Here is a 14,062-nt window from a genome sequence, read left to right as displayed (position 1 = left end):
GTAGAAATGTTAGAAATGGTTTATGAATTAACTCGTGTTGATAAGTTTGATACATAAATAAATGTGGTGCTTATCCATGCTTATAATGCCCATACTATATGTTTATTTGGCTAATATGTTTGGTGTGTATGCTTAGGCTTTGGCCAAGTTGTGGCTGGATTACGCCACATTAAATTTATAAAATTATGCATTGAGATGGTAAATGTCTAGATGGAAATATGCTTTTGATCATAAAAGGGTGGTAAGGTTTGAAGTTTGTAATCTTTATTAAAATGGTTTATCATGTGGTTAGTCTTCAAAAAGACTAGCTTGTGACTATGGTTGAGTGGAATGTTTATATCTTGTGTGATATGCGTAGGAAACGGGAGTGGAAAGGAAATGAAATACTAAGTTCATGCTTGAAGTGTAAAATGATGCAAAAAGAGGACGTTAAGTTAAACGATAAATATGTATTAGTATTGAACTTAATGAAATTGAATTGTACGTGAATTAAATGGAAATTGCAAAGGATATGATTTGAATTAAATGAATTATTGTGGTATTGAAATGTATATTGGATTGAGAAATTGAATTGAATCGTGAACATGAGAATCGTGAATTAAATGAAATGGAAATGAAGTATTGAATTACATAAGTATGTATTGGGTTTCAGAAGCCATATTTGTTGCAAATATAGTATTTTGAAGTTATAACGTGAAGATTTATAAAAGCATGTTAAAAATTTGAAGAGTTTAAATTTGAATGAAATTTTATAACTCGGTTTAACATGTTTATAAGTGTATGTGTTCTGGTAATGCCTCGTACCCTATTCCGGTGTCGAATACGGGTAAGAGGTGTTTCAATGTGACATCGCCAGATTCGGTCATAACGTTTAGACCAAATTGGGGTGTTACAACGAATCACTCAAATCAACCTAAACCAAGTTTTAAACAAGTTGTTTTGTCACATATATCTTAGCATTTACATTTACCATGATGATCAAAACTCATATTTGCTTACTTATACCAAACACATATCAAACATAATAAAACCACACACATATATATATGTTTACATAAAAATATATTCTCTTAAGCCATACCAATGGCAAATCACAACCAGCACACGTATATGCAATCATTTGGCCAAACATAGCCTATACATGCCATTATACCCAAAAGAAATTTTGCTATTTATACCAAAGTGAGCTGAAGGATAGTGTGATGTTGGTCTGACCGACTTCCAACCTTTACGAGCTTTTGAGTACGAGCAGATAAATGGGAAGATCTTTCTCGAGCCATATAATGGGAAACTCATGTGAGTCATATAACGGGAACTTATCTGGGATTTATAATAGAAAGCTCATAAGAGCCATAAATGGGAAGCTCATGCGAGCCAATAATGGGTAGCTCATAAGAGCCATAAATGGGAAGCTCATGCGAGCCAATAATGGGTAGCTCCGAAGAGCCATTAATCGAGAAGCTTTGGATACCATATATCAGGAAGTTCAAGCTAGCCATATCGAAAAGCTCCAGAGAGCTATTAATCAGGAAGCTTACAAAGATCCTTGAATTAGGAAGCTCATAAAGAGCCATATAACGGGACGCTCATAAGAGCTGCGGTGTGTCCACAACAGATGTAGAGTCACAACAATCGGGATGCTCCGAAGAGCTATTAACGGGAAGATCACAAGAACCATATAATGGGAAGCTCGAGATGGCTAATAACGGGATGCTATTTCGAGCTGCGGTGTGTTTGCAACATATGCAGGACCACAACCAATACGGGAAATCCTGTATCCATCGAATTTCAGTTTTTTAATCGGGACTTGATGTTTGTCAAGAATTGTCGGATATAATATTAATTTCATATTATAAAAACATTACAATCACATACACAACGTTCAATTCAAGCATATAAATATACACAATTTAGTTACATGAACTTACCTTAACAAGTGTTCGTTGATTTGTTGTCTACTAATCCGACACTTTCTCTTTTCCTTGATCTAAATCCGTATTTTGTCTATCCGGATCTATATGAGTAAATTCAACTCAATTTGATATAATTCATATTTAATTCACATTTTAGGCAAAACTACCATTTTGCCCCTATACTTTTAATTAATGACGATTTCATCCCTAGTCTTGGAAAATGAAATTCATGCAATTTAATCCTTATTCCAAGCCTAACCGATTTTTACATGTAACATTAACAGCCCATGTATTTCATAAAATTTAGAATTTTTCCATGAATTCTACATCTTTACAATTTAGTTCCTAAATCACAATTTCATAAAAATTCACTTTACAAAAGTTGTTTATATATCAACAACCTTTCATTTTCTACCACAAAATTCATAATTCATGCATATTCATCCATGGAAAAACCATAGTACTTTGATAACTTTACAAATTAATCACCGAGATAGCTAGATTAAGCTATTACGATCTCAAATATATAAAAATCATTAAAAATGAGACTTGAATACTCACCTAATTAGGCCAAATAAGTTTCTCTTTCTTCAATTCTCCATGGCTAGGGTTTCCATATTTTATTTGGGAAAGATGATGATACATGATGATATTTTTCTTTATTTGATTATTTATCATCTTTATTTATCATCTTTCCAATTTTATCCTTTTCTAATTTTCCATTGATGACTAATCATACTTATCTACTAACTCTTCTTAATGGTCTATTTCCCATATAAGGACCTTTAATTTTGAATTCCATAGCTATTTGATCCCATTAGCTAGTAAAATTTAACTTTTGCATTTTATGCAATTTGGTCCTTTCCATCTAATTAAACATGTAATCGGTAAAATTTTCTTAACGAAATTTTTATACGATATTCCTATCATATTGTAGACCATAAAATAGTATTATAATAAATTTTCTTTTGAGCTCAGATTTGTGGTCCCGAAACCACTGTTCTGATTTCACTAAAAATGGCTTGTTACACTCTGGACGTTAGTACGTCTGGAGGCGGTGAAGTTGTTGGCATCGTTGCTTGGGAGGTAACGTTACTAGGTTAATTTTAATTTTTGCATGTAAAAGAATAATTAGGAAACTTGTAGGTTATAGGTATGATTTTATTTATTTTTACTAATCTCCTCTTTTTGGGTTTAGTGCATGACTCGCAGTAGGGGCATACCTATTATTGTTGCCACTGATCCAAAAAAAATAATATGAAGAAATTGCCATCAGCAAAAACAGCAGCAGATGCAAGATCCATCACCTGCTGTAGGTAACGTACCTCATGGAAATCCACTGTTTGATGACGTAACGATAATGCCTTAGGAAATCCACTAGTACCATAGCTTTCTAGAAACATAAACATGGCTTGAAATGATAGAACTTTAATGGATTATGCATTACCAAGTCTAGATATGGTTCAAAAAAGTATAACAAAGTTGGAAATTACAACTAATACTTTCAAGATCAAACCGACTATGATTTAAATGATCTAGAACAATCTGCATTTCAAGGGCACTATGACAGAGGACCCTAATAAACATTTAAAACAGTTTCTCCAACTCTATGATACTTTTAAATATGACGGGGTCACTGATGATGCTATTCATCTTCAGCTATTCCCCTTCTCCTTGATTGATAACACTTTTTCTTGGTTAGACTCGTAGGCACCAAGATCTATCATAAACTTGCTAGAAAATTCTTACAAAAGTTCTTCCCAGTTAGCAAAGTAGTTCAGCTTAGACAAGAGATTACTGTCTTTAGACAGATGGAAGGAAAAATTTTCTATGAGGTGTGGGAACGTTTCAAAATGTTGATTCAAAAATGCCCGCACCACGAATTTCCTTAGTGGACGAAACTATAGGTATTTTATAATGGGTTGGATTACATGGAGCAGCAAGAGGAGCCCTTATGAACATAACACACAAGGATGCGTACAAAATCATTGAGAACATAGCACTAAACTCCTATTAGTGGCCAATTGAACGATTCACATATGGTCAGAAACCCGTTACGGTAAAAGCTATCCAAGAGGATGACAAGTATCAATAGTTAGTGGATAGACTCAACCTTATCGAATCTACTTCTACATCGTCTATGCATGGGGTAGGCAAATCACTCTTCCATTATATCAACAATCCGGTTGAAGATGTAAATTATGTCTGGAATAGGGGTGGAAACCCTTATTCAAATACATATAATCCCAATTGGAGAAATCACCAAAATCTGAGATAGGGGAACGAAAGAGCAGGTAGTAATTTAAATCAAGTTAAAAACACTAATTACCAACTTTGTTATTTGCAGAAACCCCAGGATAGGGTCAACCCAAATGACTGTACTGCATGTGGTCAGCGTCTGGATAGAATTGAGGGAGTTATGTAGTCAATAAGAATATATGTCAAGCAGGTGCAATCTGACTGTACCAACTCCACAAGAACATTGACTAAAGTTGAGGATCAAATGAGTCAATTGATGAGCATGATGGGCAACATCAAAATACAAATTGGCACAGGTATTCCTAGAAATACAGAAGACAATCCATGGAGGGAAGGTAAGGACCATGTAAAGGCGATAGCACTTCGATAGGGCAAAGTACTGAAAATAGCCTAAAAAACCCCACTCCGGAGGTAGTTATGGAGAATACTAATGATTCTTAGGAGGAATTCCTAAAAATTGAAGAAGAACCAAGGCCAAAAGAGATAAAGGCACCATTGGCTGAATTAGAAAAAGAAACACCTAAAGATGCCGAAATCAAAAAAATCCCATTCCCTGTGAGACTTGAAAAAAAAAATAAAAGAGGGATGAGGATGAATTTGTAAGTTTCTTGAACCTATTTAAAACATTAAATGTTAATCTACCTTTAATCGAGTTAATTGAGAAGGTTCCCAAGTATTCCAAGTTTTTAGAGAAAATGATGGCGAGGCGTAAGAAAATTAAGGTAGGAGAACAAGTTAACTTAAGTGCTTTTTATAGGGTAATTATTTCAAGACAGGTGCCTCAAAAATTGAAAGACCCGGGAAGTTTTACTATTTCCATAAAGATAGGGAGCATTCATTTTAATAGAGCTCTATGCGATCTAGGAGCTAGTATTAATTTAATGCTTCTATCGATTTTTGAAAAACTCAAGCTAGGGGATCTGAAAACTACTTAGATAACATTACAATTGGCTGACAGGTCTTTGGTACGCCCGAAAAGGGTAATGGAAGATGTGTTATTCAAAGTGTGAAGTTTTATTTTCCCCACAGATTTTGTGGTACTTGATTTTGAAGAGGATCGTGAGATACCGATCTTATTAGGTAGAACTTTCCTGGCCACTTCTAGGTCCACCATTGATCTATAGAAAAATAAATGAACTATGAAAATCAATGGTGAGATAGAAAAATTTAAATGTGATCATAAATCGAACGAGGAGAGGAAGTTAGGGGAACAATACAAACAGTATATGTTTCTAAGAATCCCATGTCAAGGGACAAACTTCCTTTTATGAATACAGAAAGAATAAATAGGTTCAAGGAAAGAGACAAGTAGGTAAGAGTGGAATGGCACGAAGGGCGATGGACTAATATTGATAGAATGAAAGAGTTGCCCATACATGAATTGATGATACTGTTAGATTCATCCGATAGTAAAATTTAAAAATTATTTAAATTATTGCTTAAATTTTGTAATTTTTTGTATATTTAACTAGCCATATAGTTTAGATGTTAACTTTTATTTGATATATTTTTATTTTGACATCAAGACATCTTCAAGATAGAAAGTTGGGTTGACCATTTGTGCAGAATGCAGGAATTGAAGAAACCAACTTGACGTCGCGACACCACACTCTTATGTCGCAACATAGAGAACAAATTTCCCGAATTTCCAAACTAGAAGTTGTGTCGCGACACAGAACCCTTATGTCGCAAGAACGTTGAGCTATCAGGGATTAGCAACATGGAAACCCTGTGTCACGAGATCGCTGCAATTTTTTGCAAGGTTAACTCGACCCATTTGCGTAACTCGATAACCTACCCTTTATTTAACCCAATTTAACCTTTTAAAACTCTATTTTATAACCTAAAACCATATTCACTTCTAATTAAAATATCTCTTAACCCTTAATCCCTCAAACTCTCTTAAATCTCTTAAAAATCTCTTAAACATCATATTTTCTTTACTCTTCAATCATATTAGGTGCAAAAAGGAACGGGAACATCGCGGGAGCAAGGAGTTCAAATAAAATTTGACTATATATTTAAGGTTAAGGGTTCCTAAATTTAACTTTTTACTGTTCCATTTAATTGTTTGCTTAGTATTAAGATTGAAATATCATGCCTTCTAGAAAAATTAGAAGAACAAATGAACCCGAACCATCAACGGGTCCAAACCCCCTTAATTTCGCAAACCCAGATATTGGAAAATATTTTACTAAACTTCGAGGAAAAACCTTTATCTAAGTGAGGGGATTCGACCCGTTAATGGTTTTGTGTAAGGAAATATGGCCTTTAGTCAAATATCATAGGTGGGAACATTTTTGGATGATCCTTAAAGACAATGTCTTGGTCCTTATTATCCAGGAGTTTTATGCATCTTTACGGGACCAGGAATTTAGAAATACTAAAGGCCATATGTGGGATATGGTACTTGTGCTGGGGAAGAAAGTATGAGTAACCCCTCAAATTATTTGCAACTTTTATAATGCTCCATACTATGAGAATGATTTCATTGATGAAAATGATCTAAAATATTTCTGAGACATAGATATGGATAGTATTATAAACTGTTGACTGAAGGGAGGGGTGAATGGAAATATCACGTAGGTACGAATATCTCAGTATCTTTTCATTAAACGGTTATGTTTCCTAAGGCTAAGATGTGGATTCAATTTATGTGCACACAAATAGTACCTACTTTAAATGTTTCTAACGTTAATACTTTTAGAGTAGTTTTACTCTATTGTATTTTTGTAGAAAAAGCAGGTCTATATTGGCAAATAGATCTACTAGAATATGAAGAGGTGCATCTGTAGCCAGAAGGTGTGAATTTTCTTCCCCCATCTACTGACGACCTTACACAAAGAGGCGGGTCTATCTATGACATCTACTGAGCAGTCACTAAAACATTCTAGAAGTATCATCGGGGACACATTGTTCTAACAATATATTGAGCTGCGAGCCAGATAGATAAAAGATTGGAACAAGCGACAACAAGAAGTGACGTCTACACCAGCTTCATATCAGAGGTTGACACAAGCTCAATAAGAAGTTGGTGAGAGTAGTCATCCAAAGCACGATTGGATGATTCAGTGGATGTAGGAATTGAGACCAATCTTTCAAGAATTTGCTAAGCAAAACAACATTCGGGTCCCCAATTATACACCTAACATTTTTGGGCCAACGGATATGGAAAAAGAAGAAGAGGATGATGAGGATGACAAAAGTGAGGAGATAGATTTTAAAGAGGATGCTTGAACATTTTTTTTGAAAACTTGTATTAAGTTTTGGATACTTCTTTAATTTTAACTTTGTAGGAGCAGGACTAGTAGTAGTTATTATTATTATTATCATTATTTCATTTTGTTTAAGTTTTCTATGAAGGAACACAACACGAAGGAGACAGAAAAAATTCTAACCTTTACGAGCAAAGGAGGAAGCACCCATCAATAGAAGCTAGAGCAATCAATTGGTAACTTCTTTCCTTATCTTTTTATGGGATACACATTAAGGACAATTTGTCAATTAAACTATGAGGGGTAACATAGGTAATGCGTTTTTAAAATTTTCTTGTATTTTTCTTGTCTTTTGTGTTCTTTAGCTTGTAGAAATACAAGTGATTGGTTAGGAGCATGTACATAGGTTGCTTGTGTTTATAAATAAATTTGGCATGATGATAGGTGATTTTAAAATTTTTATTATTAGACTACTAAGTTCTATATGTGACATTGTAAATAGGTATTAAGCAATCAACTGTACCAAGTGATATAGAAAATACAAGGAAACGAGCATGCTAGTACGAATGATAAATGGTTGAATTTGTATTTATTTTGCTGAGTAAATTTGTACATGTTGAGATATTTAGGGATGAATTAAGGCATTGTTTGGAACACATCTAGAGCCAAAAAGCTATCCTATTTATATTTTACCATTAGTACCAATTTTTTGAGCCTGTTGACACTTAGTGACGAACCTCATTAAAAGCCCTAAGCTTGAAAACATTAATTTGTATTTACCTTTTTTCTTTGGTTCTTCATTACACGATTATAGACATCCGGCCATACGTATTGAGGGTTAAGTAGATATATCACGATGGAGTTTGAAAAAATAGAATGAAAAAGGAAAGATTGGTGTGATATAGGAACTATAAGTTAGCCTAATGTGAGAAATAAGAAAGGACATCCAAAAAGGAAATTAGTATGAGTAGAAAAATTTTTAAATAGTGAAAAAACATTCATGAGTGAGATGTATTGAAAAAGAAAGAAAAGTCACAAAGTACACAAAAAAATCGTTCATTAGTGCATAAAAACTCGTAAGGCTAGCCGTAGTTACTATGTCATTCTATGACTTACTATATATGGAGAGACAAGGATGGTGAGAGAAGGAGAAATAAGGCCGTGAGCAAGTAAGGGTCACTAGGGGGAAGAATAGGGGTCAATACGATGTGCCAAACTATTTTCGTGTTTGTAACCCTTTTTGATGCTTACTATTTTTAAATTCCATACCTGTCCTAAGCCTCAAAACATTACAAGCCGAAAAGTCCTATGTGACCTAAACATCCTTATGCATGAATAGACATCATACTAAACATACGCATAAATTACTATTTGTATTCTAATCAGAGAATTAAATTCCTAAGCCTTAGAACATTACAAACCGAAAAGTCCTATGTGACCTAAACATCCTTACGCATGAAAGGACATCATACTAAACATACGCATAAATGACTATTTGTATTCTGCTCAGAGAATCAAAGTACTTGTATGATTTATTGATGGTTCCTATAGGTGATACCCTTAATACTTGTATATTTTGTAACATATTGAACTTAGATGCTTGAAATCAAAAGTGGTAAGTCAAATATTCATCATGTTAAAGTTGTTAGTAAGCACGAAATGCCTAAATTATATGCTCCAAAGTCAATCTTTGTATGATATTTGCGCAAGGGTCGTCATTTTTGTTTGCCATTTTTATTTATGTTGCTTGAGGACAAGCAATGAATTAAGTGTGGGTGAGTTTGATCTACCGTAAATCGATGTAGCAAATTAAACTAGTTTTTGCACTTAAGGAGTTTGAATACAAACATTTTCGTTATATTTTAGCTAACTTTCTTTAGCTTTACTTACATTCAATAAAATGTGCAAATTGAGTCTTTTATTGACCTTAAGGGCCGAATGAGGCCTAAGGGAGAGTTAACGTGCCGTGTGAGTGTGCAAGAGACCATTAGAAGGCATTTTAGACTGACACTGGATGCTATGTCACAACACAAGAGGTCCGATGTCGCAACATAGAGAGCAGAATGGAGAAAGTAGAAAACTGCCTCCGATGTCGCGACACAGATTGAGGATGTTACGATATACCCTTAAAAATGTCTCAATGAAGGGTATACTACACCTCTGTCGCATAGGTCCTGATGTGTTGTGACATCGACTCTAAGACAAAAAATAAACACGAAACAGGGGAATTTTGTTCTACACAATCAAATTGAAAGTTCGAGAACATCAGTTGTCCTAGGGTTAGGGACAACGACCACCTGAAGATTATAAATAGGATTCTTTGGCACATGTTATAGACAACATTCGATTAGCTTGGATTTTTTCGTTAAATTTAGTTTTGTTTTCTTGCTTTCTTAGGTTTTTTAGAGTTTAGTTTATTTATCTTTGTTTTATTTCAAGATATCTGAATCGTGAAGGGGATCAACTTCTGTGGATTCGCATTTATTATCAATATCATTAAGGATTTTCTTATACTCTTTACTTCAGTTCATTCATTACGATTAGTTCTTCGATCTATTCTATGTTGTTTATGAAAGCCATGAGGAACTAATCCCTCTATGGAGGATTAGCGAGTAGAGGTATGATCTGTTAACTATTTTGTACGGTCACTCAATGGATCAACTGTTAGGGAAAGGAAGAATATCCAGATAAATTGAAGAAACTGCAACAAGAGAAGATATAGAGCTAGTTGGGAAAATGGCTAGTGAATATACGAATCTAATAGGCATCAAACTTATCGTCCTAATAATCTTGAGTCATTCTGATAAGACAGAAGCACAGAAGCAATATAACACAGACCCACCAATAGAGACAATTATGTTCACAACTAACTTAGTGGAAGAATATCTATCGCTTTAGGAATTCACAGAGCAAAATAAAGAGAAACCAATAGTCCCTGTTGACAAGCTTGAATTGACTATCTTTTTCATGCCTTTAGTTTTATACCAGGCACCCTAAAAGTTCAATGATCTATGAATTTTCCAGATGTTGACAAGAATTGGACAAATATATATAGACAGGACTTATGATCATATAAAAAATTCAATCAAACCGGACAACTGATGAACATAGGCATTGAGTTACGAGCGCCACGAAATATTCAATTCTCATAATAACAATTCAGGAGAATTATCTACAACCAAATGGACAAATTTAAAAGCCCACAAAGTCAGAGTTTAAGAAGATAAGTGCAAATCTCTTTGCCAATCATCTCAAAACACACTCCTGAAAAGTTATTCCTAATTGATGAGATGGACAAAAACAAAATGAGTGACAAGTATGAACCACAATTCTTAACTTTCTTATGAAGCAAGAGCATCAAGCAACAATTATAGTGGTTACACGGTGATGTGGTCCTATAAATAATTAATAGTTATGATCTACAAAAAGAATTGTCGGTGGTTAAAGCAAGCCAAAAAGGCAAGTTCAGAGAGAGAGCTAATCGCAAACGAATAGAATGGCAAGATGGGTGTTGGACCAATACAAGCGAAGACCACTTACAAGGAGCACCCCCATACATATTAACTGAGCTGACAGACGAGTTCGACAGTAAGGCCTAACATTTTTACATAATAACCTTTTCTAACTGTATAAAATTGTATATTTTAATAACCGATTAATCAAAATATTACAGGTAACGCAGAGACAAGGTTATCGAGCATTTGAAAGCACTTTGAAGATTGAAAATTTGGGAAATAGGGTCAACATCGTGACACAGGCACAATGTGTCACAACACCATGGTCAACCAGAAGAATTACAAAAATCATATCAATGTTGCAACACCACTATACTGTGTCGTGACATTGCGAACAGTTTTCCAGGATTTCAAAAATTACAGGGGTGTCACGACGTCGAACCCCGGTGTCGCGGTGTGAGCAATCTACTGTGTCGCGACATCATTGCAATTTTTACAGGGTTGACCCGGCCCATTCGTGCGACCCGACAGCTTAAGCTTTAATTTAACTAGTTTTTAACCTTTAAAACCCTTGTTTTAAACCTAAAAATGCATTAAACTTCACATTCTAAACTATTTTAAACCACTAAACTCTTCTATAAACCTCCAAACTTCAAAACCCTTTTCTATCTTAAACCCTAAACAAACCAAATCTCTATTGCGATTTCTAAAGCTTTATTTGGAGTTTTATCAAGCACTTGGAGGAGTAACAGAAATATTTGTTAGGAAGTCGAGGTTACGTAATCCTTTACTCATTCTACTATTCATTAGTTTTTAGTAATTTCTATTTACTTATTTTCAACTCAAATATTAGAGAATGCCTCCACGTAAGAGCAAAAGAACTATGGTCTAAGAAACACCAATTGTTTTGGGCAAAAAATGATTCCACAGTTTAAACGTGGAGAAATATTTTCTTGAATTGCAAAGGAGACCATTAATTCAAGAATGAGGGTTCGAATCCTCTATGGTCCATTGCAAAGAAATTTGGACTTTGGTGCAATACCATCAATGGGAGCAGTTCTGTGTCACTCCCACCGAAAACACCGTCATACCTGTAGTGCAGGAATTTTATGCATCCCTCAAGGATTAAATAATTAAGGGCATGTATGGTGAGGTTTTAAGTGAGGTAGCAGTGCGAGGGGAGGAAGTTCCAATATCCCCTAGTGATATTTGGAAATTTTATAACATTCCATATTATGAAAAAGATTTTATTGATAGTGTAGATTTGGAAAAAATTTCAAAATATTGATATGGAGGATGTTATAAAATATTTTACTCAAGGTAAGGGTAATTGGAACTATAGGCTAGATACGAGGCTACTAACAAATTTTAATCAGGCGATGATGTTTCCTGTCACCAAAATGTGGATGCAATTCATTGCCACCAGAATTGCACCAGTATGAAATGTTTCTAATGTTAATGTCTTTCGAGTTATTTTGCTATATGGTATTTTACAGCGTCAACAAATCTGTGTAGGGCGTTAGATCTTCTAAGAAATGAAATGATGCATGCAGAGCCAGAAAGCTTGACTTTTTTTCCTTATCTAGTGACAGCACTAAGCCGAAAGGCAGAAGTGCCAATGAGCAAAAATGAGCAATTTGTGAAGCCAATGGGGAGCATAATTGGAGATACATTATATACACTATACGTTGAGCTTCAACGAAAGCAAATCATTGATTGGAACCAAAGGAGGAAGAAGAAGAAGGACGTTCCAACATTGATAAAATGGCGAGATCAGGAGAAAGTTAGAAAAAGAGCCAGTGGAAGCATAAGCAAAGCTTGTTGGGATGATCAGATGGATGCAGGAGACAGGACCAGTGCTCCAAGAATTCACAAGAATGAATGGGTTACGCACTCTGAATTACCCTAAGGATATGTTCAGCTCGACCCCAACTCATTATGATCAGGTGGCTAATCCCGAGGAGGAAGGTGCTACTCAAGAGTACCTTGGGACAGAAGAAGAATCGACATTCTAGCCGCAACATTCAACACCAAAAGGGCCTGTCATTCGCATCCCAGAATGTCAAAAATATTCCAAAGGTGGGAGCTCCCATCAACAATACGACTCGGGCAAGGGCAAGGCACTGATAGAGTAGAAGCGTGCTATTCCCCTAGATGATTCAGAAGAGGATTGAATTTTATTTCTTTTTTATGCTTTTGACTGGATTGTACTAACTTTAATGGATGATAATTTATTTTTGAGTAAGTAGGAGTAAAAATAATAGTAGATTGTTAGTTGCTTTGTATTTTGTTTAAATTTTATATGTAGGAACCCAACACAAAGGAGACTCAACAATTTAAGTTATTAACGAACAAATGAGGAAACACCCACTATTAGTGGTTGGAGCAACCACGATCAATCGAGTAACTTCCTTCTTTATCTTTTTATGAGCCACACATTGAGGACAATGTGTCAACTAAAGTGTGAGGGAGTAACATAGAAAATTTGTTTTAAATATTTATTCTTTTCTCTTGATTTTTCTTGTCGTATGTGTGCTTAAGTTTGTAGAAAAACAAATAATTGGTTAGGAACATGTACATAGGTTGGTTATGTTTACAAATAAATTTGGCATGATGATAGGTGATTTTAAATTGTTGATCATTAGACTACTAAGTTCTATATGTTACACTGTAAATAGGCATTAAGTAGTCAACTGTACCAAATGGTATAGAAAATACAAGGAAACGAGCATGCTAGTATGAATGATAAATGATTGAATTTAAGTTTGTTTGGTTGATTAAATTTGTGCATGTTGACATATTAAGGGATGACCTAAGACATTGTCTGGAACATACCTAGAGCAAAAAAAAGCTGACTAATATTTATGCACCTTTAGTACCAATTTTTGACCTTGTAATATTTCTTAATGAACCTTATTACAAGACCCGAACCTAAAACGTTAATTTGTATTTGCCCTTTTTCTGTGATCCTGAACTGCACTGCTATATACGTCTAGCCATACGTATTAAGGATTAAGTGATACATCATGGCGGATTTTGAAAAAAACAATATGGAATAGGAAAGGTTGGTGTGATATGGGAGCTATAGGTTAGCTTGAAAGTGAAAAACAAAAGAAAAATTCAAAAGGAAAGTAATACGAGTAGAAAAAGTTCTTGAAAAGAAAAAAGCATTCATGAGTAAGATAAATTGTAAAAGAAAAGTGAAAAAATTACAAGAATA

At 34.6% G+C, this 14,062-nt stretch overlaps 1 non-coding gene across 1 annotated transcript; it reads right to left on the bottom strand.

Moving 5' to 3' along the window:
* Positions 1 to 3,692: 3,692 nt before the first annotated feature.
* LOC121215234 (small nucleolar RNA R71) lies at positions 3,693 to 3,798 on the bottom strand. Its single transcript, XR_005910963.1, has one exon. It is a non-coding gene; the product is annotated as a small nucleolar RNA R71 (small nucleolar RNA).
* Between the last annotated feature and the right edge of the window lie 10,264 nt (positions 3,799 to 14,062).

The sequence above is a fragment of the Gossypium hirsutum genome, chromosome D02 (genome assembly GCF_007990345.1).
Source record: "Gossypium hirsutum isolate 1008001.06 chromosome D02, Gossypium_hirsutum_v2.1, whole genome shotgun sequence".
NCBI classification, from domain to species: domain Eukaryota; kingdom Viridiplantae; phylum Streptophyta; class Magnoliopsida; order Malvales; family Malvaceae; genus Gossypium; species Gossypium hirsutum.
The sequence above is the reverse complement of the archived record's forward strand: the minus strand, read 5'-3'. Positions and strand labels throughout refer to the sequence as shown.